At 40.7% G+C, this 26,672-nt stretch overlaps 1 protein-coding gene across 3 annotated transcripts in view; it reads left to right on the top strand.

Annotated features, from left to right (window-relative positions):
* The window catches only part of PRR16 (proline rich 16), a 117,960-nt gene that overhangs the window by 50,091 nt on the left and 41,197 nt on the right, over window positions 1–26,672 (top strand). Inside the window, exon 1 of one of the 3 annotated variants that reach the window (XM_081930754.1) lies at window positions 6,424–6,556. The exons of the other annotated variants lie outside the window; for them this stretch is intronic. The gene's annotated coding sequence lies outside the window, so the exon portion shown is untranslated. Of the gene's footprint in view, window positions 1–6,423; window positions 6,557–26,672 lie in introns of those variants that run through there. 3 annotated transcript variants of the gene reach the window in all.

Genomic DNA, 26,672 nt, shown 5'->3' with positions numbered 1-26,672 from the left:
AGACGCTCCTTCAGGTATACTGGACCGAGGCCGTCCAGTATACCTGTATTGTTCAGAATAGTTTTACATGAGCCATTAAGGAAGACAATAGCACAATAAAATTCAAAACAGTAACAATTAATTGCACATTTATTCAAAATCCAATTAAAACTGTGTAAGTTTAATTAATTCAACAAAACTGATGAACTTGATCCACTGGGACCAGCTTTTCAAAGTCTGATAGTCATTTAGCAAGAGTCTTAGATGCCACATTTAGCAACTACTTCACTGTTCAGTGAATTCTTAATGTGATGGATGGGCTTGATGAAGTGATACCATAGATATTCAGTTCAAAAGAGGTAAAAAATCACACTTTCTTCTTTATAGCTATAGGTTTCCCAGAAGAAGAAGAAAAAAAACTAACTTATTAGGCATGAGTGTAAAGCATTGTTGCACACAAAAATAAATATATGCTCTGATCTAACCTTGTAGCTAAAAAAAGAATATTCAGCAAAGAATATTGCATGAAAAATATTTTTTACACATTCTTACTAATGAAAACATAAGGCAGATGTATGGAAGTGCTGCCTTGGGCCAAATAATGGGGGGGGGGCAGTCACATCGCCTGTGCCTGTAACATCACACATGCAGCATGTGTGTGGCAGTGGGAGCAAGTGCATGATTGGCAGGAGGCCTTGCCAGCTCCGCTGCAGCTCCCCCCTTTCGCCCTCTGGAAGAACCTACCTTTGATGCTTCACCACACTTGGTTTGGCGATTCAACCGCCTCCACCCCCTCAATAATGGGGGGGGGGAGGCTGAGCCCCCTGCTAAAGAATATCGAGGGAATTGACGACACCTCCGCCCCCTAGGAGTTGGCGCGCCTGAACTAGCTTATGAGAAAATCAATAGGTATTACTAATAAGTGGCCATCTTGTGACTTGTGGCGATTCAGAATTGTAAATACAAACAAAGGAAGTAGCTCTGAAAGCAGTAAGAGCATGAAAACTTTAAATACAAAGCAAGGAATGTGTTTTGCTGTAAATTCTAGCCCAGTCAATCATAAATAAGTGATTGGCGAGTCCCATCTCCAGCAACCTCCTAGGTCAAGGGTCAGCAAACTTTTTCAGCAGGGGGCCAGTCCACTGTCCCTCAGACCTTGTGAGGGGCCGGACTATATTTTTTTTGGGGGGATGAAAAAATTATTATGCCCCACAAATAATCAGAGATGCATTTTAAATAAAAGGACACATTCTACTCGTGTAAAAACACGCTGATACCCGGACCATCAGCGGACCGGATTTAGAAGGCAATTGGGCCGGATCCAGCCCCCGGGCCTTAGTTTTCTTACCCATGCCCTATGTAATCTCAGTCCCCCCCCCCCAGGTGGTTGCACTTTCCATTTGGGGAACTTGCCTTCAAGGCTCTGGGACCTATTGACAGGGTAAGGAACACTTTTGAGGACAACCTGTAACAGCTGCCCAGAGCTGTGGAGCCCCAGGCGGGTGTGATACAGGAAGTCCTCCTTACTCACATGGAAGAGTGGAGCAGATGGAACTCTCCCTTTCACCCTTGGCTCACCCACAGTGTGTTACAAGAAGTTGCTATCTCAAGGCATGGTTCTATATCGTAGATCTGCTCTTGTTAAAATAATAGAAGTGACCCAGAACGATCAACCTTGTACCATACCTCCTTATTCCTCTGTGTGGGCACAGTGTTCTGGTTAATACATTATTGTCCACTGGTAATAACTATTGTCCAAAAAAATTTTTTTTTAAAAAAAATGGAGAAAGAAAATAATATGCTTTTTTCCTCCCTTTCTTTTTTATGCAGGGAAGTTTTAACTAAAATCATTCTTGTTTGCAATTATTTTCAAGATAGACTAGTTTGTCATGCTTGGATAACGAAGATGATTTATTATTTAAAACACTGAATATTTATAGAAGCTTTTATTGTAAACAAGACATGTAGACATTATTCATAGCTTTGTAGTTTACTGTTTAAGCAGAAAATCTGAAAAATATCCTCCCCATCTCCAAAGAAAAATATTCATGTATATTTATAGGGAATGGAATGTTGTTCACTAAGTTTCCAGTATGCAAAGCCTAATGTCTCAAGAAATAATAGCAGTTCGGCTTGGGCTCAAGGACATTTCCCATCAAAGTCGTATAATAAATTTACCCTTTTGCTGAATATTCTATCCATTTGAATATACAATAATTGCCAAAGGCTCATTTCTGGGGGGAAAGACTATTAGGCTTTCATCACTGCACAAGCTAAGGGGCTGCTGGTTTTTCAGGGTTATTGATGGCACAGCATGAAAAGAAATGAAAACTTTTGAAAAAATGGATCTTATTTTGGAACAGCATTTTTTTTCTTTTAGCAAATATGTTTATTCTGTCTCTAAAGCCTTTAAACATTACTGTGCAGAAGCAGCAGCAAATTGTGTAAAAACTATCAAAGGGATCCCATTGCTTTAAACACAGAATTCGCTTATTTCACATGGGGGGGGGGGGAGACAAAATCATCTTAAGGGAAAACATGTTACATAATTTCCAGGAACAGAGAGTAGTACAATATAATTCGCAAGAGGCAAAAAACACAGGCCATTGGTTTTTTTGTGAAGATAAAGATTGTACGATATCCACCATTATGGACTTCTAAGTACCACTTACTAAGACTGCTGCTATGCCTCTCTTAATCACAGTTTGTAGGAAAAATGGAAGCTGCCTTATACAGTGGTACCTCAGGTTACATACGCTTCAGGTTACACACTCCGCTAACCCAGAGATAGTGCTTCAGGTTAAGAACTTTGCTTCAGGTTAAGAACATAAATCGGGCTCCAGCAGCAGGAGGCCCCATTAGCTAAAGTGGTGCTTCAGGTTAAGAACAGTTTCAGGTTAAGAACAGTTTCAGGTTAAGAGCATACCTCCGGAACGAATTAAGTACTTAACCTGAGGTACCACTGTACTGAGTCAGACCATTGGCCCTTCCAGATCAGCAGTGACTCTTTTGGGGTTTCAAGCGGGGAGTTTCTCCTAGTTTCTTCCTACAAACCAGATGCTATACTAGTAAGCTATGGCCCTTTCCTCCAGAGTGTTGTTTGAAGATGCACTAGCTATTATGATCAAACCTCCTGGGTGCTATTCAAAACATTTATGGCATTTGCCAGGTGTATCTTTCACCTATCAGTCACTTGTGACCAAGTGAAGATGCCTGGGTGCCAGGAGGGCTCCTGACATCTCCACCACCTGGGGATCATTGGATCTGGACTGTTTTCACACACTAATACCACATCCTGTAGAATTCTATCAGTTATATTTTATCTGCACAATCAGAATGAATTTCAGGAACCAAAATGCTTTTTTCTGCGCAGCCTGAGCAGGAGCAGTGAACCATGTTATATTTAATGGTTGTAGCTTCTTTTCACTTACCGCTCCCCATGGCCCTGCTCACACTTGTGAATAATATTCTTACGTTACGAAGAATGGTCCGTGCCACCATTAAGAAAAAGAGATAGGAGCAGGCTAATATGTACTGTATGTAGACTATCCCTGGATTAAATGACTTTGGTTTTTTAAGTTCTCAAACTTCTTAACCTAGCTCGAGATTGTCATTTGAACTAGCTATATGTTTAATGGATAATCACAGTCGGTCCATCATTTGAAAAATAAGACTTTAGAGCTGTCTTGCCCCAAAATGGCAACTAGACATTCCGTTTTGGCAGCTGTAACCTTGGTTTAAGAAGCCATTTGGCGCCTAGGTTTTATATCTGAGTTTCTAACAATGGTGTTGGACCCTGCCTCCATTTGTCCTTTTACAGACTGATGATGAGTGCCTTCCTGAGAGATACATAGAAAGACTTATTATTTCTTTCTTATTAGAGGCAGACATTAGCAGTATGGCTGGATGATATCTGGTTTTCAACATTGTGATATATCTCCAGCTGAACATTGCAATATACCGATATATCACAATGTCTGAAATTAGGATGGACCTATGTAGAGACATTAATGGAATGCGGGTTCTGCTGTGGGTTAAACCACACACCCTGGACTTGCCGATCAGAAGGTCGGCGGCTCGAAGCCCCACGGCGGGGTGAGCTCCTGTTGCTCGGTCCCTGCTCCTGCCCACCTAGCAGTTTGAAAGCACGTCAAAGTGCAAGTAAATAAATAGGTACCACTCCGGCGGGAAGGTAAATGGCGTTTCCGTGCACTGCTCTGGTTCGCCAGAAGTGGCTTAGTCATGCTGGCCACATGACCTGGAAGCTGTATGCCGGCTCCCTCGGCCAATAAAGCAAGATGAGTGCCGCAACCCCAGAGTCGGCCACGACTGGCCCTAATGGTCAGGGGTCCCTTTACCTTTATGTAGAGGCATTGGCTGGCGTCACTTTTTTTCCTGCATTGTTATTTTTCCTGGTGCTCTTGTGATTTGCTGCTCCCTACAGGAAGCAGGGGAGAGCTGAGCTGGCAGAGTTAACAGAGCCTGCAGCAATTGAGAGAAGCTGAAACCAAAGGCAGTCACCTAGACCCATGAGGCCAAAAACCACGGATGGGGACTAGGGGTGGGCAATATATCAATATTTTGTCTTTTATTGGTACGAACTTCAGACCACGATAAATGTTTCATCCCCACCCTGTAATATAGCAAGATTGCACTGCGCAGCTGGCCTTGAAGACCCAGGAAGCAGCACTTTACTGCAAAGTAAATGGTCATTTCCTGCCTGCCCTATCTGCAAGGCATAAAGCCCTGCTACCTCTCAGCTGGCGTTGCAGAGTAAAGGGCTTTACTTTTCAGTAAAAGCTGCTGGTGCAGGCCCTGTGCCTCTTGCTAGAGACAGACCTAGCATAACAATAAGCTTTCCTGCCAAGGCAGGGAGATTCCAATCAGCAAAGATACGATATCAGGCTAAGCACGATATCAGGGTCTCTACTTTGCCTAGCGAGAGGCACAGTGTGTGCCTTAAAGCCCGTGGATCTTATTGGCAGAAAAAGAAACTTTGTTTGCTGATTGGAATCTTCGTTCTAGGTGATTCTGATCAGCAATCCCAAATTTCTTCTTCATGATAAGATCAATGTGGCTTGGCTGCTGCTTATGTTCAGGCAAGGAAGCAACAATTTACTTTTGCAGTAAAGGGCTTTATGCATTTGGAAACAAAGGTGCAGACGATGCTGATGACTGGGCTGCTTGCTGTCAGTTCAAATTTTAATTGTTGGTTTTAGATATATTGTGATGTATTTTAAGTATGGTTTTCAATCGGTTTGTTTTTATTATACTTTATTCTATGACTGATGTTTTTAAATGTTGTAAGCTGCCTTGAATTCCGACTCGGCAGGATATAAATATATTACATAATAAATAAATAAAATAGTATCAGAGGCAGTGGTGTGGAATCCATGTACATTACTTTGAGTTTCTTGGAGGATTAACACTATACAGATCTAGTAAGTAACACATAATTTGACATCTCTTTTTTATTGGTGTGGCTCAATATTAAGAACACATATTTTTCAATGTGTTCTTTTTAAAACACAAAATATATAAGAAATACACCCAGACTAAATTATAGAGTGGTAGTGAGTAGAGCTACATACATGCAGAGCTACATACACGCAAGAATGAATTTCAATGGGAACAAATGTAAGGTTATAGACTTAGGCAGGAAAAGCCAGCTGCACAAATATAAGATGGTTTGCCAGTAGTACATGTGAAAAGGATCTAGGGGTCTTAGTAGACCACAGGCTTAACATGAACCAACAGTGTGGTGCCGCAGCAGAAAAGCTATTCTGGGCTGCGTCAACAGAAATATAATGTCATAAACCCTGCTCAATTCTGCCTTGGTCAGACCACACCTGGAATACTGTGTCGAGTTCTGGGTGCCACAATTTAAGAAGGATATTAACAAGCTGGAACGTGTGCAGAGGAGGACAACCAAGATGATCATGGGTCTGGAAACCCAGACTTATGAGCAACAGTTGAGGGATCTGGGTATGTTTAGCCTGGAAAAGAGGGGTCTGAGAGGAGACATGATAGCTGTTATGTACTGAAGTTCTCACCCTGGGCCAGCAGGGGAATACTGTAGATAGTTCAGGTCTACATATGCAAATAAAGGATCGAAAATGACGTTCAGTGATTGGATAGTTACAGAAAATGGTTACTGTTGCATTCTAGTGGAGCTCTATATAAGCAGGCTGGCTGAACCCTTAAGTTCAGTTCTGTTCTGGCCTGTGAATAAACAAGAGCTGTTTGAAGAATCATTGTGTCGTCTGATATGTTCACCCACAACTTAACAATAGCCACCTTCAAATATATGATGGGGTGTCACATGGAAGATGGAGGCTCCGGAGGGGGCAGGACATGAATGAATGCCTTCAGGAAACAAGAAAGGAGATTCTGACTAAAGGACTCCCTTGGTAGGTGGTACACTCTCCTTCCTTGGAGGTTTTTAAGCAGAGGTTGGATGGCCATCTGTAACCTAGTTTTCTGGTGCCACGTTAGCACCTAGATTGTCTACTTGACTTTCTAACACCAATCCAAACCAGTTCCCAATTTTTTACAGGGCCAAGTTCAAGGTGTTACTGTGAGTATATAAAGCCCTTAACAGAACAGTAATATATTCTCCAGAAGTCTTTAATGATTTAGTTAAGCATGCTACCAATGAGTAAATTATCATTTAATTATATGCATCAAATTTAGATTCCACCCCCCCCCCAGTATTTCCCCAGATTATTATAAACTCCAACCTTATTTCAGACATTGTGATATATCGAGATATCACAATGTTTAGCTGGTGATATATCGTGATATTGAAAACAAGATGTCGCCTAGTGCTAATGGGGACATTAGCACACATGCAAGTCCCATTCCATTGTTAAACTTTTAAGTGTTTAGCAGAGATAAGGCAGGGTTCCCAGTTATAAGAAGACCTTTAAGCATTCTCAGCTGAACATTCTTAGACATCCTAATGAGAAGCCTCCATGTTTGGAGACATCGCTGCCTAGTGTTTACTTGGGAGCCCTTCTCTCCTTCATATTTTTTTTAGCTCTAGTGTGTTCAGACAAGTGCCTGAAATGCTCTTCAAAAGAAGCACAGGAAGAAGAGTTTCGATCATCAAAGTGGTGAAGTACTTATAAGTATCTTTTGTTTCTACAGAGTATTCCTTTGGAGCAAACGTAGCAACTCAGTAGCAAAACTAGAGACTGGCATAGGCAATACTGATTTCATTGTGTCAATGTCAAAAAACAAAGGATGTATGTGCGTGGTGCTTCTTTTTTTCAACTGCTAATAATGTTTTTAATGATACATTTCAGTGACTTTGGGGGATGAGGTGGATAGGATAATAATTCTTGGGATACAGATGGAGATCCAGGCAAGTCATTGAAGGTTCTGGACAAGGTCATCATCTTCCAACTATTGGGTGGGGGTAGGGAATGCATTGATTAGTTTCCTTTTGTTACTTTTATTGTTTTCCTCCACTTCTGTAACCCATAGCAATTTAACCACTTATACCTGTATGCCATCGCTATCTGTCTCTGTCTGTCAGTGGTAACTCATACTTTATCATCAAACATCAATGTCGTGCTCATGCATAGAGTATAACAGAGATGGATTGATCCATTTTGGATGACAAATTGTGACTAGCGTGTAATCAAGGGGTGATAATAGTGGGTCAGAATATGTCGACAATGCTGATAATGAGTCTCTGGTCGGCAGCCTGCGAATATATAAAGCATGCTCTTAAAGCCAATGCAAACTATAAATTAGGTTTTAAGGTGACTCCTTAAACACAAATGTGAATGCTTTTGCCAAAACAGTGACCTATTTCAAAACTTTGTGGGCTGTTTCCTTGCTTCTTTCTAAAGCTAGGATATGCTTACATTGTCTATTGTTAATTATAAAAGTGCTGTATCAACACATGACCGTTTACATTTACTCAGTTTAAAAAGAAAATTCTATTGTGGGAATTCATCTCGTTTCCTGCTGCTGTTGGCACTAAATAAGTAGGTGGAGGACTTTTTTTTGTTTCCTACACAATTACATGAGTTTTTTTGTTTGTTTATTTTTAAAGAAGCTAAAACAACTTGGTCAAAGGGAAGCTAACTTTGAATAACATTCCCTGCATTGATTGGAAGTTTTTTAAAAAAAGTTACACAATATTTCACTTTGCAAATGATCTAATTTCCCCTTAATGATGGCTTTAGAAGTAGAGAATGGTCTGCAACAATGCTAGTAATGTCTGACCAAGAAGCATACCAGGAGGTGTTTAATGGAAGAGTTGATGTCTTGTTCTGCGGATTGAATAGCATCACCCCTGTTTGTGGCAAAGATACCCCTGTCTCCTGTGCTAATCTTTGGCTAGACTATCAGTGATTGGGAAGCGGGTGGCGCTGTGGGTTAAACCACAGAGCCTAGGACTTGCCGATCAGAAGGTCACGGTTCAAATCCCCGCGACGGGGTGAGCTAACGTTGCTCGGTCCCAGCTCCTGCCAAGCTAGCAGTTCGAAAGCACGTCAAAGGTAAACGGCGTTTCCATGCACTGCTCTGGTTCGCCAGAAATGGCTTAGTCATGCTGGCCACATGACCCAGAAGGTGTCTGCGGACAAACGCCGGCTCCCTCGGCCAGTAAAGCGAGATGAACGCCGCAAACCCAGAGTCGGCCACGACTGGACCTAATGGTCAGGGGTCCTATCAGTGATTAGAATAAGGGCAATGTCCTCCAAATGTTTAGCCCAGGAGTGGCTCACCTAGTGTGGGAGGACTACAGCAGTGGCCTTCCAGCAATGGAAGTGACTGCCACTTTCCAGGAAGTTTAGTAATGAGACGGTGATTTTAGATACAGATTTTATTCCATACTGTTGTTTGGTACTTTTATCCCAACTGTCTGCAATGATCTGACATTGCATTTGCTAAATACAAGGATCACTTCAATGGAAGAGAGCTGAGTCATTTGTACAAAGCTCAAATGTGAGAAATGGAAACTTTGTAATGAATTGCACAAAAAGTAATTTTGACAGTAATGCCAAAGTACAGTCATACCTCGGAAGTCAAACCGAATCTGTTCTGGAAGTCCTTTCGACTTCCAAAATGTTTGGAAACCAAGGCACGGCTTCCAATTGGCTGCAGAAAGCTCCTACAGCCAATCAGAAGCCACAGAATCTGCACCAGACATTCGGGTTCTAAAGAACGTTTGCAAACTGGAACACTCACTTCCAGGTTTGTGGTGTTCGGAAGCCAAAACATTTGACTTGTAAGGCATCCGAGATCCGAGCTATGACTATATTCCTGTTCTGTGGTGCCTCTGTGGTGTTTATATAAAAAAATATAAGAGGTATGTAATTTTCCCAATAGCTGTAAGAACCTCATTTTAAGAAATACACAATATTGCTGTTCGGTATCAGAAATTTATTCTGGCTACATACTATCTCTGAAAGAATTTCTGTCTCAGAGGACTTATATGACAGTTCATTTCTCAGTGTTTGATGCTGTGTACAGGCTGTACTACAAACTGGCCTTTTGTAAATTGCTAATAGCAAGGCCACATCATAGATGAGGCACAATGTCTGAGATCAGCTTTTTATGGAGGAATTAAATGTTTAGGAATAGGTGTTGTAGGCATAGAGAATGTGTCTCTAGAAACAGATGCTGAATAATTTACAGAGGCTTCAGAATTTTTGTGGGATATTGCTAATAATTGTTCAGTAACTTTCTGCCCCTATGTAAACAAAAAATACATTAAGATGGCATAGTGAAATATTCTGTTAATTATTTCGCAGGACATATGCAAACCCTGTGGGTTGCTTGTTGACTTAAAATAAGACTTCTTTGTTTGTTCATTGTCAGTAGTATTGCAACTTCTCTTCCCAGAACAGCATAGACTCAAAGTTACTGTACAGTGATCTCAGTATCATTGTGAAGAGTTTATATTCAAATAGAATATTTTTAAAGAATGAAAAGTGTAGGGTAGGTGCTAGAGATTAATGATGATTACATTCAGAAAAATTATATGAATTATATGAATGATACATACAGTATGTTGGAAATTGCTCACTCATTTCTAGGAAGACTGGCCCCTGACCAGTTTCTTAAGGGTTCAAACCTCATGAAAGATGAGATTAAAGTAGGTCTTATACTGTGAAGGTGACTTTGATCAGTGGAAGGTGGTCATGGTAGCAAGAAGATGAATTACATGTTCATTTATATATTTAAAACTGCTAAATATTTGCAGTTTTAGTTAACATTAAGAACCCGTAGAGATACTTATGACATTCTTGCCATCTAAATTTATCCCTTAATTACCTGGTCTACTTTCCAGAGAGACACCAAGGTGTTAGTGATCGCCCATTGATCCATTGTTAATTTCTGGCTGTGGATCAGAGAGATGCTCCTGTACAATCTGCTATAGTTTTCATGTTGTATTTATGCACACTGACGCACACTGCTCAAATGTGCATTAATGATATCATATCACAGCAAGTATTCAGCAGCGCCTTTTGCAATGCCAAGATTTGGCGCCCCCCTGACTTTTGCTTTCTGCTCTAAGTCATTGTTGCAGTGTCCCCTGCGACACCCTCTTAACTGCGCCCAGGGCGGGTGAATCAGTCACAGTCTCCTAATTATACCTCTGACTGCATGCATTTTACACTTGTGCAAATTGCACATGCTCCAGTTCTGAAATTGGTTTTAGAAATTCTCCAAGTTAAACTGGAACAGAATGTTGGTTACAGCAAACACACAAAATAATAATAGAATGGGGAAATGCATTCATCAATAAAACCAATGCATGCCCCATAATTCCTCTGATTTAGCAGAATCAAAGTTCCAATCCAGATTCAGTGTGGCTCAAGCTTAAGTATAGCTAACACAAAATTTCGCAGAACATGATCCAAATGGATCTATGACACAGAGGATGCTCTGGAAATATTTTAGTAGATGATTAGAGTTCAGTAGTCTTTAATATTTCATTTATAAAAAAGCAGTATCTCTCCTGCATCTAAGACTGAACAAAATTTATAAGAGAGTCAAATAAGAACTTATTTTTACCAGAGGTCTGAAACCTCTCTATTTCTCACAGACTGAAATAACTCTTTTGCTTCCTGGAAATATGGTTTTATGTGTCTTCAAACCAATTCAGCTGCGTTTAGCAACTATTTAGTCATAGAGGTAGATGCAAGTGATAAGCCAGTCTTGTGACTTAAATAAAAGTGATATAAATAAGGAAAACATATCATACTACAATGTACAACAAGATCTGTGTAGCATTTAATATGAAACGCAATGGGTTGGGATGATGATGATGATAATTTTAAAAAAATTGTATACCACCCTTCATTTGAAAATCACAGGGTGGTTTACAAGAAAAGATGAAAACAATGTCAGTGTCCAAGGAGTTGGATCTAGACTTCATTTTCCATGGGTGGAAAGGCTCCTTCAGTTCACAGAAGGCTTTTAGTCCTGTTGGTGGAGGAGAAAGTACCTTCTGTTGATCCAAAACTGCAGCTCCCAGCTCCACCTCTCATACTGTTCTGGAAGGTCCCCTTCACTTCCCTTCTTTGCCTGTGGAAACATCCCCTGAACCCAACTCTTCTTGGGTATGCTTCCACTGCTGGATCAATGCCAGGCTCTTAATTTCTGAAACATTCTTGTATATTTACTAATTTATACTTATAAATACAGTTACTTATTTATATAAATATATTGTTACTTATTTATTTCAGAATGAAATTGGCTATCATGGTTATCAGTCAAACAAGCAAACAGCCTCTCCACTTGAGATTTGCTATACTTTGGCAGTACAAATGGGTTCTTCCTTGAAATGTGTGTGAATTTCTTTTGAAGTGAATTTTGGGTGGTTGGGTTTTCTGGAGATCTTGTGTACCTGTGAAGGGCTGCTGGATTGGGTTGATACTGTCGCCTGCTCATTCATTACCCTTTCACCAAAGGTGACCCTTAACAGTGCGTCTTCCCAATGATTCCAAACATTTTTGTACACTGTAGGTTTGGCAAGTCACCAAAAGAAGTGAATTACAAAACTATTGTTGGCAAGAAAAGCTCTTGTTCTGTGGTACAGTCAAGCTGGGATTCTTGGTTGACCTGAGAGGTTGTGATAGCACAGAGTCTAAAGGTCAAAAACGAGACCTACTAACCATAATTACTTCAGCCTTGAGTAGATACAACTACGAGCAGTTTTCTTGCATCTATTACATGACCACAACCGGGCACTCATTTGAAGGCAGTGAAACTAAAGGATAGTGAAACTAAAGTATTAAGACTATAACCATCATAAAACTAACCTATAATTTTAGTGCTCAGAAATAACTGGCTTGATAGTTTGTACAGTGGTACCTTGGTTCTCAGACTTAATACGTTCTGGAAGTCTGTTCTAAAACCAAAGTATTCCAAAACCAAGGTGCGCTATCCCATAGAAAGTAATGCAAAATGCTTTAATTCATTCCAGACTTTTAAAAACAACCCCTAAAACAGCAATATGACACAAATTTTACTATCTAACGAGATCATTAATCCATAAAATGAAAGCAATAAACAATGTACTGCAGTCACACAATCAATCAATCAGTGACTGAACTGGGTTCCACACAGTCACAAAAACAACAAAAAAGAGCCACACAAACACAGAAAAAATAGCAAAAACAGACAGACCTCAGCATAACACTCAAAACGAAACTGTGGCACTCAAAATGGAAGTGTGGCACTCAAATCATCAGCGTAACACTCAAAATGGAAGTGTGGTACTCAAATAGGAAGTGTAACACTCAAAATGCAGCACATTTGGCTTCTGAAAACAGTTTGCAGACTGGAAAACTTACTTCCAGGTTTGCAGTGTTTGGGTTCCAAGTTGTTTGAGTACCAAGGCATTTGAGAACCAAGGTACCACTGTACTTGGTTTCTGACAACTGCCCGAGCATATATGATAATGGATTATTAATTTTAGACCATTTTAGGTAGGCTTATGTCACTTCTGTTGTGAGGAAATTCTCCTTTGCAATTATGGACAGTACTGCTGGGCTCTAACAATAGGGTAAGATTGCTCGATCGGGGACTTTCACACATTGCTCATATTGTAGTCATTAAGTCAAGGTTGGGGAAGCATTTGCAACCCGAGGACCAGATATGAACCTGGACAGCCATCCAGGAACTGCATTCCTGTGGATGGTAGGAAAAAAACCAGCCAGACAACCAACCAAAGAGAATAATGGATGGGTTGAAGCACTTGAAGACTGGACACGACCCAGCTGTTTTGCCCATTGGTAGTTAAATGCCTATTTGTAATGATGTTACCAGAGAGGGCACAGAGATGGAGAGTAGGGGTATCTTACTGGTAATGCACCTACACGAAACATTGAATTCTTGAAGCTTCCAGAAATATGGGCCATAATGCCAGAGTGATTCTCAATCTCTGTATGGCTAATTATCTCTGGCAGGGGAGTAAGACGAGTTTTGTTGGAGCTGCCATGAGAATGGTAAGTGCTGGGCATGTGGTGAACACTTCAAGGAGTGTTGAAAGTAGAGATTTATATAACCAATGAAGAATCAAAGTTGGGGCTACAGCCCAGATCCTAGTGAATATGAGATAAAGTTTATGAACAATGAGATATGGCCAAGCCAAGCATCTTCATCTTCATCATCATCATCAATATACACTGCTTACTAATCATTATAATGGTCAAGGGTGGAAACATTCCAGAGAGTGGGTGCAACTTTGATCATTAGCCATGTTGATGGGGATGAATCGAGAGTCCAACAGTAGCTGGAGTGACACAGGTTCCCCACCAGCAGTGAGTGGCAATTGATTGATTTATTATCCATTTAAAAATACATAATTCCTATCCATTCCGTATTTGCTATATTGTGAAGCTATTTAGTGAAGCTACTAAATATAGATTTATTTACTTATAGCCAAAACAGCATTCCCCTTAGAATGAAAGCACTTTCTAAGGTCTGTATTTTGGGTCAGTCAATATTTGTTTAACACAGCTAATATTTGGTTTCCATGAGATGGCAAACTGGAGAATTGTAGACTTGTTTGTATGTAGAAGCAACCTCATTTTTTATTGAAATAAGCCAACATGTTGAAGTGAATAGACTTCAGAGCCTAAATTTGGGCTTTGGGTCAAATCCAGTTTCTGTCACTAAGATTATAGAAATGGGGCAATTAAGATGCTACAGGAACCACATTGGATACTGGAAATACTTTGTACTGTAAAGTTAATACCAAGTTAGAAACTTAGGATTGAGGCCAGCAGTTACAAGTCAATTTAAAAATGGGGAAGGCGTGATTCTAAGCATGCTTCATGTTTACTTGTAATTGCTGTGGACAATGTTCTACTTCACCACCCTTTGCACAGATGTGTATTTCTGTTTCCCCATGATTCATCCATAAAAACAGCACGAAACAACTGTATACTGGTAAACACCCCAAATATCACCACTTTTTCTCCCGTGATTTTCCAAGTTAAGGGGGCCTGCAGGTTGATTTTTTCCCCCTAGAATAAAAATGAGCACTAAAAATTCACTATATTCCATTTGTTTTCTGGTAGTGGCTTTTTCATAATGCGAAAGCACAAATGTAATGTGAAAATTAACAGGGAAGTGTCAGGGAAATGGAATATGCTGTCATGTGAATGCAACTAGAGAAGGCAAATGACTTGGCCAAGTTGTGGTTGAATGAAAGGGGCTATGACATGGGTATTACCACTCAGACCTAAAAATGAATAAGAATGACTGTGTGGCAAAGGAGGGTGTCCTTTGAGTCCTCTACACAGTGCTTCTTCTCTGGACATTCCACTTTCCTGATTTTAACTTCTGTTTATCTTGCAGAAATCGGGCTTCTGTGTTCCGTTTCAATATCACTGTTACAATGAGATGTGAGCCAGCATGCTGTGAAATGTTTTTACTAAGGAATTTTGATCAGAGAATTTGCAGAAAGCCAGTCAGAGCTCTAGGACCATGTTCTAAACAGCCATCTCTGCTTACAAAAACTGTGATATTTCCAAAGTAACAGCAACATGGATTTATAGCCAAAGAAATTAGTTACAAACTGTGCACCATAATAATGTCTCAAGGCTATCTCTCTATGCTTGTGTCTGCATAGGACAGTGATATAGATTAAGCACTGATCAGTAAACAATACCTTTGGGCTGCATTTGTATTTCTTGGTTAAAACTCAGCATGCAAATAAAGCACAATAAATTCAGAGGCTAACATTCTGAGCACCCCGTCGTCATTGCTGTTTGCCTCGCTGGTGACGGAAGAAACTGTGGCTCAGGGATGGGAAATACAGGGAACATCCTTGAACACACACATTTGTATGCATGCACCTCTACCAACCATATTTAGCCAGTTGAGTAACAAAGGCTACATTTCTCTATGCATTCTCTACTAAGGGGCAATCCCCATTGAATACAATGGTACTAACTTTGGAGTAAATATCCATGGGATTACTATGTAAATGCTTCAACAGATGCTGTTAGACTCAGCTGTGGGGTAGACATTACCATTAAATCATATTATAAATGTCTGCAAACTACAGTCGTACCTTGGAAGTCGAATGGAATCCATTCCACAAGTCGGTTCAACTTCCAAAACGTTTGGAAACCAACGCGTGGCTTCTGATTGGCTGCAGGAAGATCCTACAGCCAATCGGAAGCCGTGGAAGGCCCATCGGACATTCAGGTTCCAAAGAACGTTCACAAACCGGAATACTCACTTCTGGGTTTGTGGCGTTCGGGACCCAAAACGTCCGAATACCAAGGCATTCGGGATCCAAGGTACAACTGTATATAGAAAGAACACAATGTGCAGTGGTAAGTTTCACACATTTTGTTAGTTATCATTCTTATTTTGGATCAGTGCTAAAGGATAAATCAGTGTGGAACCTGATGACCTCTGGATGTTGAAGGGCTGTAACTCCTGCCATTCATAACAACAACAACAACAACAACAATAATAATTTATTTATACCCCGCCCTTCCCGCTTTAAAAACCGAGCTCAGAGTGGCTAACAAGAAATATAAAACATTGATTAAAATGTGACTTAAAAACAGCATAAAACAGTATAAAATACAACATAAAATGCAGTATCAATATCAATAACATTCAAAAATTCAGGGGTCATTTTTTTTTGGGGGGGGGCGGGATGGCCACTGATATACTGACTGATGAGACTTGGAGCCCAACAACATCTGGAGAACCACATCTGGAGAATTTTTCTGTCCAGCTTTCCTTAATTAAGCTGCAGAAATTTTTATCACTGATTTAATCACACTAGGTCAAACAGCAAACTATGTATGTGCAGCAGTACCAGATTTTCAGCAGCAAGGTTTCTTAAAAATGTGAATTTAATTGGTTGAGCATTTTTAGTGAACTTCTTCATTACACTTTTCAGTAACTGTCAACAAAATCAACAGCAACAAAATGTTAAAACAGCTGAAATTACCCATGAGATTGCCCTCCATCTTCCTAGGATGTTTTTAGTACAGTTCTCAAGCTGCAAAAACACTGGCTCTTTGCTTTAGGCAAACCCACTGTGATAGTGGCAGGAATGTTGAGTTTGGACATGTACATCCCAGGTAACTTTAAAATCCCTGTTCAGCCATAAAGTTCTTGGAGTCATATTCTCTCTGCATAGCCTATCATACAGAGTTGCTATAAGGATAAAAAATTGAGTGCAAGCTGCTTGAGTACTTGTAGGTTTGGCAGTATAAATGTTGAATAAACTATTTTCACAAGGAAATTAACAGTAGAATGTAGATCTGCAGTGCAAGTGGATGAAATACATTCCATCCTTTTTCTTTATCTTGCTATTGATGAAAAACAATTCTTGCATATAAATAGGGGAAGGGAAGTTGGTGATGCTTTATGCACTGCAACATTTTCAGTTCAAGGGAAATTTATTTACGGTAGATAACCCTGAAAATCAATGTCTAGTTCTATTACTGTATATTTTTAATAATTATGATGATCATGATGATCCCACCAACCACACATGGTTGATTTAGTATGCTTTGGGGGTCAACATCTGAACAGAAGCTCATTCAAAGGTTGGTTTACAGAGCATACAACTAATTCAGAAAGCAAATGGTGCAAATGTAAATTTAAGAAGGACCACTGCTTTCAGCAGTGATGAATACTAAGTAACATTAATTCAAGAAGCAATCAAGGTCCCTAACCAATTTTTCTATCTTGGTTTTGTTTTCCCTCTGTAGAAAATTTCTGGTTAAGTTTTCTGAGATTTCCCCTATCACCCATGTGTAAAATGAACAATCATATAGAAGTAAAATAGGAGCTAATACCACGTTGCTGGTGTTCAAAAAGATTCTGACTGCAATGTGCAAAGGATTCCTTGTAATTTGTTTTTCTTCGGCAATACATAATGACGCAAATTAGACTTTAGAGTTTATTTCTGAAACTAAAACCCATGAAGTAATATGGAAATAATATCTGCTTGCCTGATGGAATGATCTCCCCTGTTCTTCCCCTGCACATTCTTCTGAGGGTTCCTCTAATCTAAGAGAAGGAATTTAGGGGAAGTGCAATGAGACGAGCAGGAGGGAAGCCCTGGTGCTACCAAGATTCCATGTGCTGGTTTCTACTAGTTACATCTGGCCTGGCGTGTGTCAGAAGAAAATGTATTTTAAATTTATTTTGAAACAAAATACTGAGGAATTCTAAAATACAAATTCAAGGCACAATATAGCACCATTAAGAACACAAAGATAAAGGAACACCCAGAGGAAATGTGAGTTGCAAGGGTTTCAAAGAAGCAGCTTATTGCAATATAGGTATGGAATAATGATCTGTGGCTAGAGATGTATTTTTTGTTCTGCTCTGTGTTCACCACATGCAGCGCTGTTTCCATTCCATTGCAGTTCGTCTTTCACCAAAGAAGATCTTATCTTCCCGCTGGAGCAAAATTACATAAATTAAGTTGCCATCACATTATTCCACCCCATTTATTTCAATGCAGGGAAAATACAATGCAAATTAGTAAAAAAAGATGTAATCAAGTTTGCAGACACCAAGAGTGCATAAGGATTGTATTTGCTGGATTGAGTTATGTTTTGGATAATGGACGAATAAGCAAACATTGGCAATTTCTTCCTGTTGCCATTTTCATCAGAATTCTTCGATATCCCTCACTGTAGCATAGGCTAGGCTCTATAAAAAATTGCCCCGACAATCCACAGAGCTGAGGATGCCATCTGGGCAAAGTGCTTGTCAGACCCGTGGAAGAGATGTGAGCATATGCTTAATTTCCCCCTTGAAATGAATAAAACTGACAAGCGTTTAACTTTGCCTGGGTTGTACCCTAAATTACTAATGACTACATTTGGTTTTAATGCAGAGGGCTTGTATAAGAGAAATTTGCCAGTATGGTGTAATGGTCAGATTAGCACTGGGGAAAGGGAACTTCAGGCACACAGTCGCAAAACTGATTGAATGACCTTGAGCTATTCTGTCTCAGCCTAGCCTACCCCAAAGGGTTGGTGTATAGAGGAAACAAATGAGGGGACAGAGCCATAGATGCTGCTTTGAGTTCTTTAGAGGAAAAGTGACCTATAAATGTAAAAAAGAAATACACTATGCACATCTAAGGGGTTTTCCTTCTGTTGGAATTCTGAGCTCAGATGATGGCAGTTTTCAGTTTTTTTGTCATTAATAAGACTTTCTATAATCTGTTCTAGCTGGTGGCGTTATTGTATTTCACTCTTCATGAATATTTCTGTCAAATACCAATTGAATTTTGTCATCTTATCTTTTGTAATTAATTGCCTTGGCTGCTGTTATGGATTCTTTGCTCTTATCCATTTCAAAGCTAATAGTTCACTTCAAGTTTGACCTGCCAATGTAAGCTCTCATTTTGTTGTAATCTTGCCTTTTTCCCTTTGCTCTGATAGCTGTCTTGACATTCAGGGACGTATGGAGTGGCAGCAGGAGAGCTCGGTCCCCAGAGAGACGAGGCAGAATATGATTAACTTTACATTTTATTCCTGGGATATTAATTCAGGCTTCTCAGGTAGAACATTTTTTTTTATGTTAAAGTAATTTGCCTAGGAAGTTTTGCTAGAAGTTTTCCAGGAGGAAGGAACACAGCTGCTTTCAAGCATGTAAGAGCTGCCCTTGCATGTTTTCAAATTGCCGCTGCAAACTTCATTGGGAGTGCAGTCTGAAAGCCCAGCCTCCTTTTTGTGAGCTCCCTCTATGTTCACAGTTGAGAGATTTCCCCCTGTTGTTTTCTTGTCTCCTGCCTGATGTTGTTTAACTCCTAGTTACAGCCTTGTTAAAGGTGTTTAACTTCGATGCTTTTACAAGGATCTTTTTAGTTCTTGGTACCATTTCAAGATTGATTTAAAGTCTCTCCTTCTTTTGGTTTCCTCTCCCTCTAGCAATTGTTTGGGTTGTGTTCAGTGTAGCACTAAAGCTTAGTCTCCACCAGCGCAGCAGACATTTGAAACCAAGCTCACCACAACAGAGATTAAAGCAAAACATTTTAACAGGATGTTGACGTCAGGGGCATGGCAGAGGAGGAGGTGCAGTGGTGGAGACTGCCTCTCCATCCTGACCCTTCCAGGGCGAAGGAAGAGGTAGACAGTATAAATTGACAACAGTGGTTTGTGGGAGGTCACAGCTCAGAGGCAGATGAGGGGGAAAGTTGGGAAATAATGGGCAGAGCCGGATCAGCAACTGGCTGACACATTGTCACTAGAAAGCATTCCAGACCCACCATCTCCCAGAACCCGGTGAGCCTTAAAAGTAGGAGAGCAAAGAGCTCAAAGGCAGAGGGCACATAGCAGCACCTGTACAGGAGGTGATGATGGTGATGAATGAGGAAGTGGGAGAGAAAGGTGTGTGTGGAGATCCACTTGGGACAATGCCCTTATCCAAGAGGTTGAGTTCTATAGCCTCTCTCTATAAAGTTTGGGGGGGGGGGAGGACTGTAAGAACCTTTCCTTGCCTTTATACATTCCTGGGCTACCAGCCGGGAGCTGCTGGCAACACCCTGACTATTTAAAATCTAGCAAAGAAGAAGCAATGCTTTATGGGCCGAGTTCCAAAAGGATGGGGACACCACCCCCAAACAGGCACAAGGTTTATTGCACCCACAAGTCTATTAAAGCTTGCAGGCAGGTCTTCAGATGCTGGTCTTAAGTTCATAAGGTGGGGTTCATAGTGGGTGCAGGTGGTCCTTCTATCAGCTTGGTCCCAAATCATGCAGGGCTTTAAAGGTCACCACCAGCACTTTCAGTTGAGCTCAGGATTTATATGATGGAGTCAAGGAATGAATAGGCAGCTGATGCAGTTAGTACTGTATCGGTGTTACAAACTGTGAAGGTCTGGCATGCACAGTTGTAACAGCAACTGCATTTCTGCGTTAGCTGAAGTTTCCAAACAAAAGCAGCTCCATGTATGGTGCATTGCAGTAGTCTAGCCGGGGTATGACCAGGGCATGTGTAACTGAGGCAAGGTGCAAAACCCTATGCACACTTTACGGGGTTTGGTCCCAGTGACTCCTGTTTTGTACTGAACTCTGAGGTGTACGGTACACAGGGACCACATCCTCTTAACTCATCTTGATTTTGTGCTAATTGTGAGTTTTCTCCTTGAGTAAGGGAGCTCTACTAGAACAAAGTGTTTGCAAATTCCCTTTAAAACTATTTTAAATTCATAAATATGACATTGTTCATTTGTGAAGCACAGCTCTTGCATATTATTTTTTTCACATCTTCACTTTGCTGTTAAGTTAGACGTTTAATTTATATTTAGTTCCTGTAAAATGGTTTTCTCCACGAGAGATAGTAATTAGTTTTGAGTGCCATAATAGTTGGAGGCAATTTCCAAAGAATTATGAACAGTTTCTGTGGTGGAGATAGAAGTATGGACCAGATATTCCTAGGAACAGGAATACGTTAATGAATGAAAGTGTAAACAAATTAAAATGTGAGTTTCCTTATGTGATCAGCACCATGCATAAGGTATATAATCAAATGAAATGCATTGGAACTGAAGCAATGCATACTTCAGTAAAATTATTTCTGTGGTGACTCTTGGTTTCAGGCTGATCTATCATATCCTCCCCTAGTTGCCCAACACATTCTCATTGAGGTTAGATTAAAATATATCTAAATGATTGAGCTGCATTAAATTATAATCCATAGCTATGTGGCAGCTGTCCTTGTAATACCCTTTGGCTTAGTCATATTCCTGTTCTTTTGAAATTGACTTTACAATGTTACATCAAGATCTCATTACTGCCTTTGTGAATGATAAATATTTCTTAGGTGTAGCTGAGCTTTCTCTAGGATGGATATCATAGTTGCATTAATAAGAACATGCATTTTACTGTAGTTGTCAGTGTAACTCTGATAGGATTCATGTGGAATTAGTCTTTAGGACTGCAACCAAAGAGTTGTTGCAAGAATGCAAGTAGAATTGAAGAGGCCATTTACTCTCTCTCTCTCTCTCTCTCTCTCTGTGTGTGTGTGTGTGTGTGTGTGCGCCTGCCCACACACACTGACCATGGCTTGGATCCAAACTGCGTGTCCTTTGGTGGGAACATCCTAACAGTCAGCTAGTGTAGATCTACTTAGTTGACACTCCTTCTGGCCAATGCAATGCTTTGCCAATTCCCCTTCCCTCTGCAGGTCCTTGCAACCTCAGAAAGTCTGCTGAGAGCATTAGGCAGCCCTCCAGAACAGTGTGGGATGGGAACTGTGGGCTACAGGGGAGAATTGCAAAAGCTGTCACTTGTGGGTTCTCCCTGCCTTTGCGGCTAGAAGAAGCCCTTCCATTCATAGATGTCAAAGTCTGGATTCAACTCAGTATTTGACTGGTCGGTTGTCCAGTTCACCCACCCTTCTCTGGAAGTTGCAGAACCACAGGCTCATCCATCTTGTACTGCCTGATGGATTCCACTACTTCCAAAATAAGCAGCAAGACAGCAAGTAGCTCCAGTTCAGCTCTTTAACTGCTGGCAGAATAACCTGCGCTGAAACTTCCAAGACAGCAATGAAGCCATTAATGTGGTTGAACTTCCTACTTCGAAATGAGATTATGTTTATACAAATGGGATCCCTGTGCAGTGTTTCTGAATTGCCCAAAGCATTATGGACAAGTTATTATATTGCTTTTCCCATGGTGCTCCAGTTTAATTAGCCATTTTCCTCGCCGTGTCAACAATCTCTCTCACACATCAGACTCTGGAGAGGCTCGGTATTTCTCGCCTGTTGCCAGTCTGAAATTTAAAGTATCTTTCATCCTATTTGGCCACAAATACAAGCAGGCTGTTAATCTTTTAACAGCCCTTTGCATAGAACTATCATGCTGTCTTACTAGCCAAAGGTAGAATGGAATGGAATTAGGTTGTGATAATAACTGGATGCTTTTTGTTGGTTACCTGAGAAAGTCTCTGACTAGTCCCTGCTTCACTAGTTGCAGGAATACTTTGTATTTGATATGCTAATTCTAGAGAGTCTGGTGTAATCATCAGAGCTGCTTGTATAGCATTAGAAAGCAAGAAAATTATCTGTAATAACCTGCATTCTCTGTCCTTTGAAGAATAGAATTGCATCACTTTGAAGCTTGGTGAATTAGCGAGCAATGCAGCATGCCTGCTTTCAGCACATGGTAATGTAAATCATTTTGAAGCACTCTATGGATTATTATTATGTTCCTACTTACCTATATGAATGCGGAGTGTGTGTTGCACTATGTTGTAATATGAAAAATTGTAATGTCCCTTTCATGTTACCAGCATAGCTCCCGGTATTTGGTTCTGTTATAGCAATGGGCTGAATAAACTATTAATGCAGATGTCTTGGGTGCTAGAGTTATCAGCAAATTGACATGTTCAGATCTTTCTGCATGCAACTAGTTCTGGGCAACAAAGCAAAAGCTCCATGAAAAGAACATTAATTTCCTTCCCTTGTTGTTGTTTAGTCGTTTAGTCATGTCCGACTCTTCGTGACCCCATGGACCAGAGCACGCCAGGCACTCCTGTCTTCCACTGCCTCCCACAGTTTGATCAAACTCATGTTTGTAGCTTCGAGAACACTGTCCAACCATCTCGTCCTCTGTCGTCCCCTTCTCCTTGTGCTCTCCATCTTTCCAACATCAGGGTCTTTTCCAGGGAATCTTCTCTTCTCATGATAATAATAATAATAATAATAATAATAATAATAATAATAATAATAATTTTTATTTATACCCCGCCCTCCCCAGCCAAGGCCGGGCTCAGAGCGGCTTACAAGCAATAATAAAAACAAGATGAATGGTTACAACTTGAAAACAAGAATAAAATACAACATTAAAATAATGGAATATTAAAATCTTAAAATGTAGCCTCATCGCAGGAGGAGAAGGAAAAGAAAGGGGGGGAGAGAGGGAGGGAGGGAATCAAATTGGCTCCAAGCCAAAGGCCAGGCGGAACAACTCTGTCTTACAGGCCCTGCGGAAAGAAATCAGATCCCGCAGGGCCCTGGTCTCATGAGGCAGAGCGTTCCACCAGGCTGGAGCCAGAGTTGAAAAGGCCCTGGCTCTGGTTGAAGCCAATCTAACTTCCTTAGGGCCTGGGACCACTAGGGTGTTGTTATTTATGGACCTTGAGGCTCTCCGTGGGGCATACCAGGAGAGGCGGTCCCGTAGGTACGAGGGTCCTAGGCCGTGAAGGGCTTTAAAGGTCAAAAGCAGCACCTTAAATCTAACACTGTACTCCACCGGGAGCCAGTGCAGCTTGAAAAGCACTGGGTGAATATGCTCCCATGGCAGAGACCCCGTGAGGAGCCTCGCTGCAGCATTCTGTACCCGCTGGAGTTTCTGGGACAGCTTCAAGGGCAGCCCCGCATAGAGCGAATTACAGTAGTCAAGCCTGGAGATGACCGTTGCATGGATCACTGTGGCCAGGTCGGGGCGGGAAAGGTAAGGGACCAACTGCTGTATGTATGATGTATCCTAAAGAAGCGAATCTCACTGTTGCTTATGCTGAAGCTCGCTGGATTGCACCTGCCGTAGAAACATTGCAGCAAAGTGCCTTTAAAATAGCATTTTAAAATATATACTACCGGCCTTTTACTTCCAGAGACAGTGTTGGATAAATGGTAGCAACAAAACCAATAAAGAGAAAAGAGGTAGGGGGAAATTCACATTTAAATTTAGTTAAGCAAGGGATGAGGGTTGTGTTATTCACAGTATTAATTGAGACTTAGCTGGAACTAGGGGCAGAGAAGCACAGATGGAACTGAGGTGATCTGACAAGCTAAGTGTCTGAGTCAATGGATAATGGGCTATAACTTAGAATTTCATTAAATAACACTCTCCCAGGTGCTTTTTAAAATAGCTTCTGGACTCTTCACTTGACCCATATTTCTTTTTTGGTGGCAGTCCATTGTCTATTGACCTTGAAGTGAACAATGCATTCCCCTTGTTATTAGCTCCATCTTCTCTGATAGTAGTGTCTCAAATAAAATGAGAAATTAATAGCTTTCCTTGCGGGGAGGGAAGGGTTGAATAATCAGTTGATATTCTCTCTAGGTCTGAGGAGTGCATCCATTATGAGTTGCATTCAACAAACTTGTGCCATTTCTGCATGAACCTTCAACTGCACAATACGGCCCAAAATCTGTTCTGCAGGGTCTACCCAACCTTCCGAAGCAGATTGGGGAGACAGGGAAAGGCATAAGAAATCCTCTTGTGCAGGTGAAATTCTCTGCCCTAATGGCATAACTTCATTGGATACATATGGTATAGTTTACTCCTTAAAAAAAAGGTAAAGGACCCTTGACAGTTAAGTCCAGTTGCAGACGACTCTGGGTTGCGGCACTCATCTCTTTACAGGCCGAGGGAGCCGGCGTTTGCCCGCAGACAGTTTTTCCAGGTCTTGTGGCCAGCATGACTAAGCCACTTCTGGCGAAACCAGAGCAGCACACGAAAACGCTGTTTATCTTCCTGCTGGAGCAGTACCTATTTATCTACAGTGGTACCTCAAGTAACAAACACCTCAGGTTACAAACGCTTCAGTTTACAAACTCCGCTAACCTGGAAGAGTTACCTTGAGTTGAGAACTTTGCCCCAGGATGAGAATAGAAATCGTGTACCAGCAGTGCAGCAGCAGCAAGAGGCCCCATTAGCAAAAGCACGCTTCTAGTTAAGAAAAGTTTCAGGTTAAGAACGGACCTCCAGAACGAATTAAGTTTGTAACTAGAGGTACCACTGTACTTGCATTTTTGGTGTGCTTTTGAACTGCTAGGTTGGCAGGAGCTGGGACAGAGCAATGAGAGCTCACCCCATCGTGGGCATTCGAACCGCTGACTTGATTGGGAAGCCCAAGAGGCTCAGTGGTTTAGACCACAGTGCTATCCGCACCCCTAGTGTACACCTAAGGACAGTACTATTCTAAGAATTCTAACAATTAGTTTTTGCACCCCTATCCCCCACCCTTGGAATTGCATGGTTGTTTTTTGTTTTCTATACACAGCTATCTAGAGAGCATTTGTGGCTTTAAAGGCAGTGCCCTGTAGATATGAAGAAATCTTTTAAAGTATTTCCCCCCTGAAGTTCTTTGATGTTAGCTTATGTAAGTATCACTCTTTTCTTTCATACTGGCCTATTCATTATTCACATAGTAAATATTTGATTTTCCCTAGTTGAGCTTTTCCATCTGTATACGTTGAAAATCTCTACACTTTTTTAAAAACCCTCTACATGAACTAACTAACTCAGGTAAAAAGCTCAGCTTTTTCATTGTCCAAGGAAAAAGATGTCTATTGAATAATGTTCTGAATAAATCCAATAGTTCTGACTTGTTTGAAAGTCACAAATTCTCTTCCATTTTTGGACTAGGAAGGTATAATCTAACATTTAGTTATATGTTACTCAACCTTTGTAGTCCACTGTTGCATGATAGACTGAATATTAGACTTCTGTGCCTAAAAAGATGGAGTTTGAAAGTCTGAGTTAAAGATATGTTTGAGTATATTTGTGTGCTGTATCATGTTTGTGTCAGACCATTTAAGTACAGTTTTTATCATGTAACTTTTGAAAGTGGAAAATGTCTCTCTTATGAGTTTGTTTTTATCGCTTAAATACTATACGGAAACATTTGCTCCTTTGCTCAGTGTAAGTGAAGTCCATGGTCAAACTGTAACTACTTGTATCCAAATCATATTATATATCAAACAAGCAAATTAAAAATAGTTTATCTCCAACCTCTCCAAACTCCAGCAAAATCAAACAAACAGATAAATAAGAACATACCCTCGCAATGCTGACACAAAAACTCAAAAGCCCACCTCCCCACTTGTCCTGCAGACACATGCCACATCACCTGCAATGCCCCCCTTTCACCCCACCTCACAAAGATGCTGCCCACCAGTGTTCAGGATGGTTTAGTGTTGAATTAGTTTTAATTTTCTGTATCATGTGGCCGAATATATGCAGTGTGCATGTACAATGACATGTTTTAGAATGAACTTTCTTTCTCGAAGCAATACCTAAAATATATAGAGAATTTAAACATTCAAAAATATAGATTTTTGCTTTACCATTTCACCACTAATGCATCAGCTCCTTAGATTTTATACATGTTGCAATTAAGTGCGAAGGTGCAGGCCAAAGTAGTGTTAAGCATCTTCTCGGTTATAAGTGCACCCACTAAATACTTAAGACGAACCTAGCTTTCCATTGGT

This window comes from Podarcis melisellensis (genome assembly GCF_964234715.1).
Source record: "Podarcis melisellensis genome assembly, chromosome: 11".
Lineage (NCBI taxonomy): Eukaryota > Metazoa > Chordata > Lepidosauria > Squamata > Lacertidae > Podarcis > Podarcis melisellensis.
This window is presented reverse-complemented; position numbering and strand designations above follow the sequence as displayed.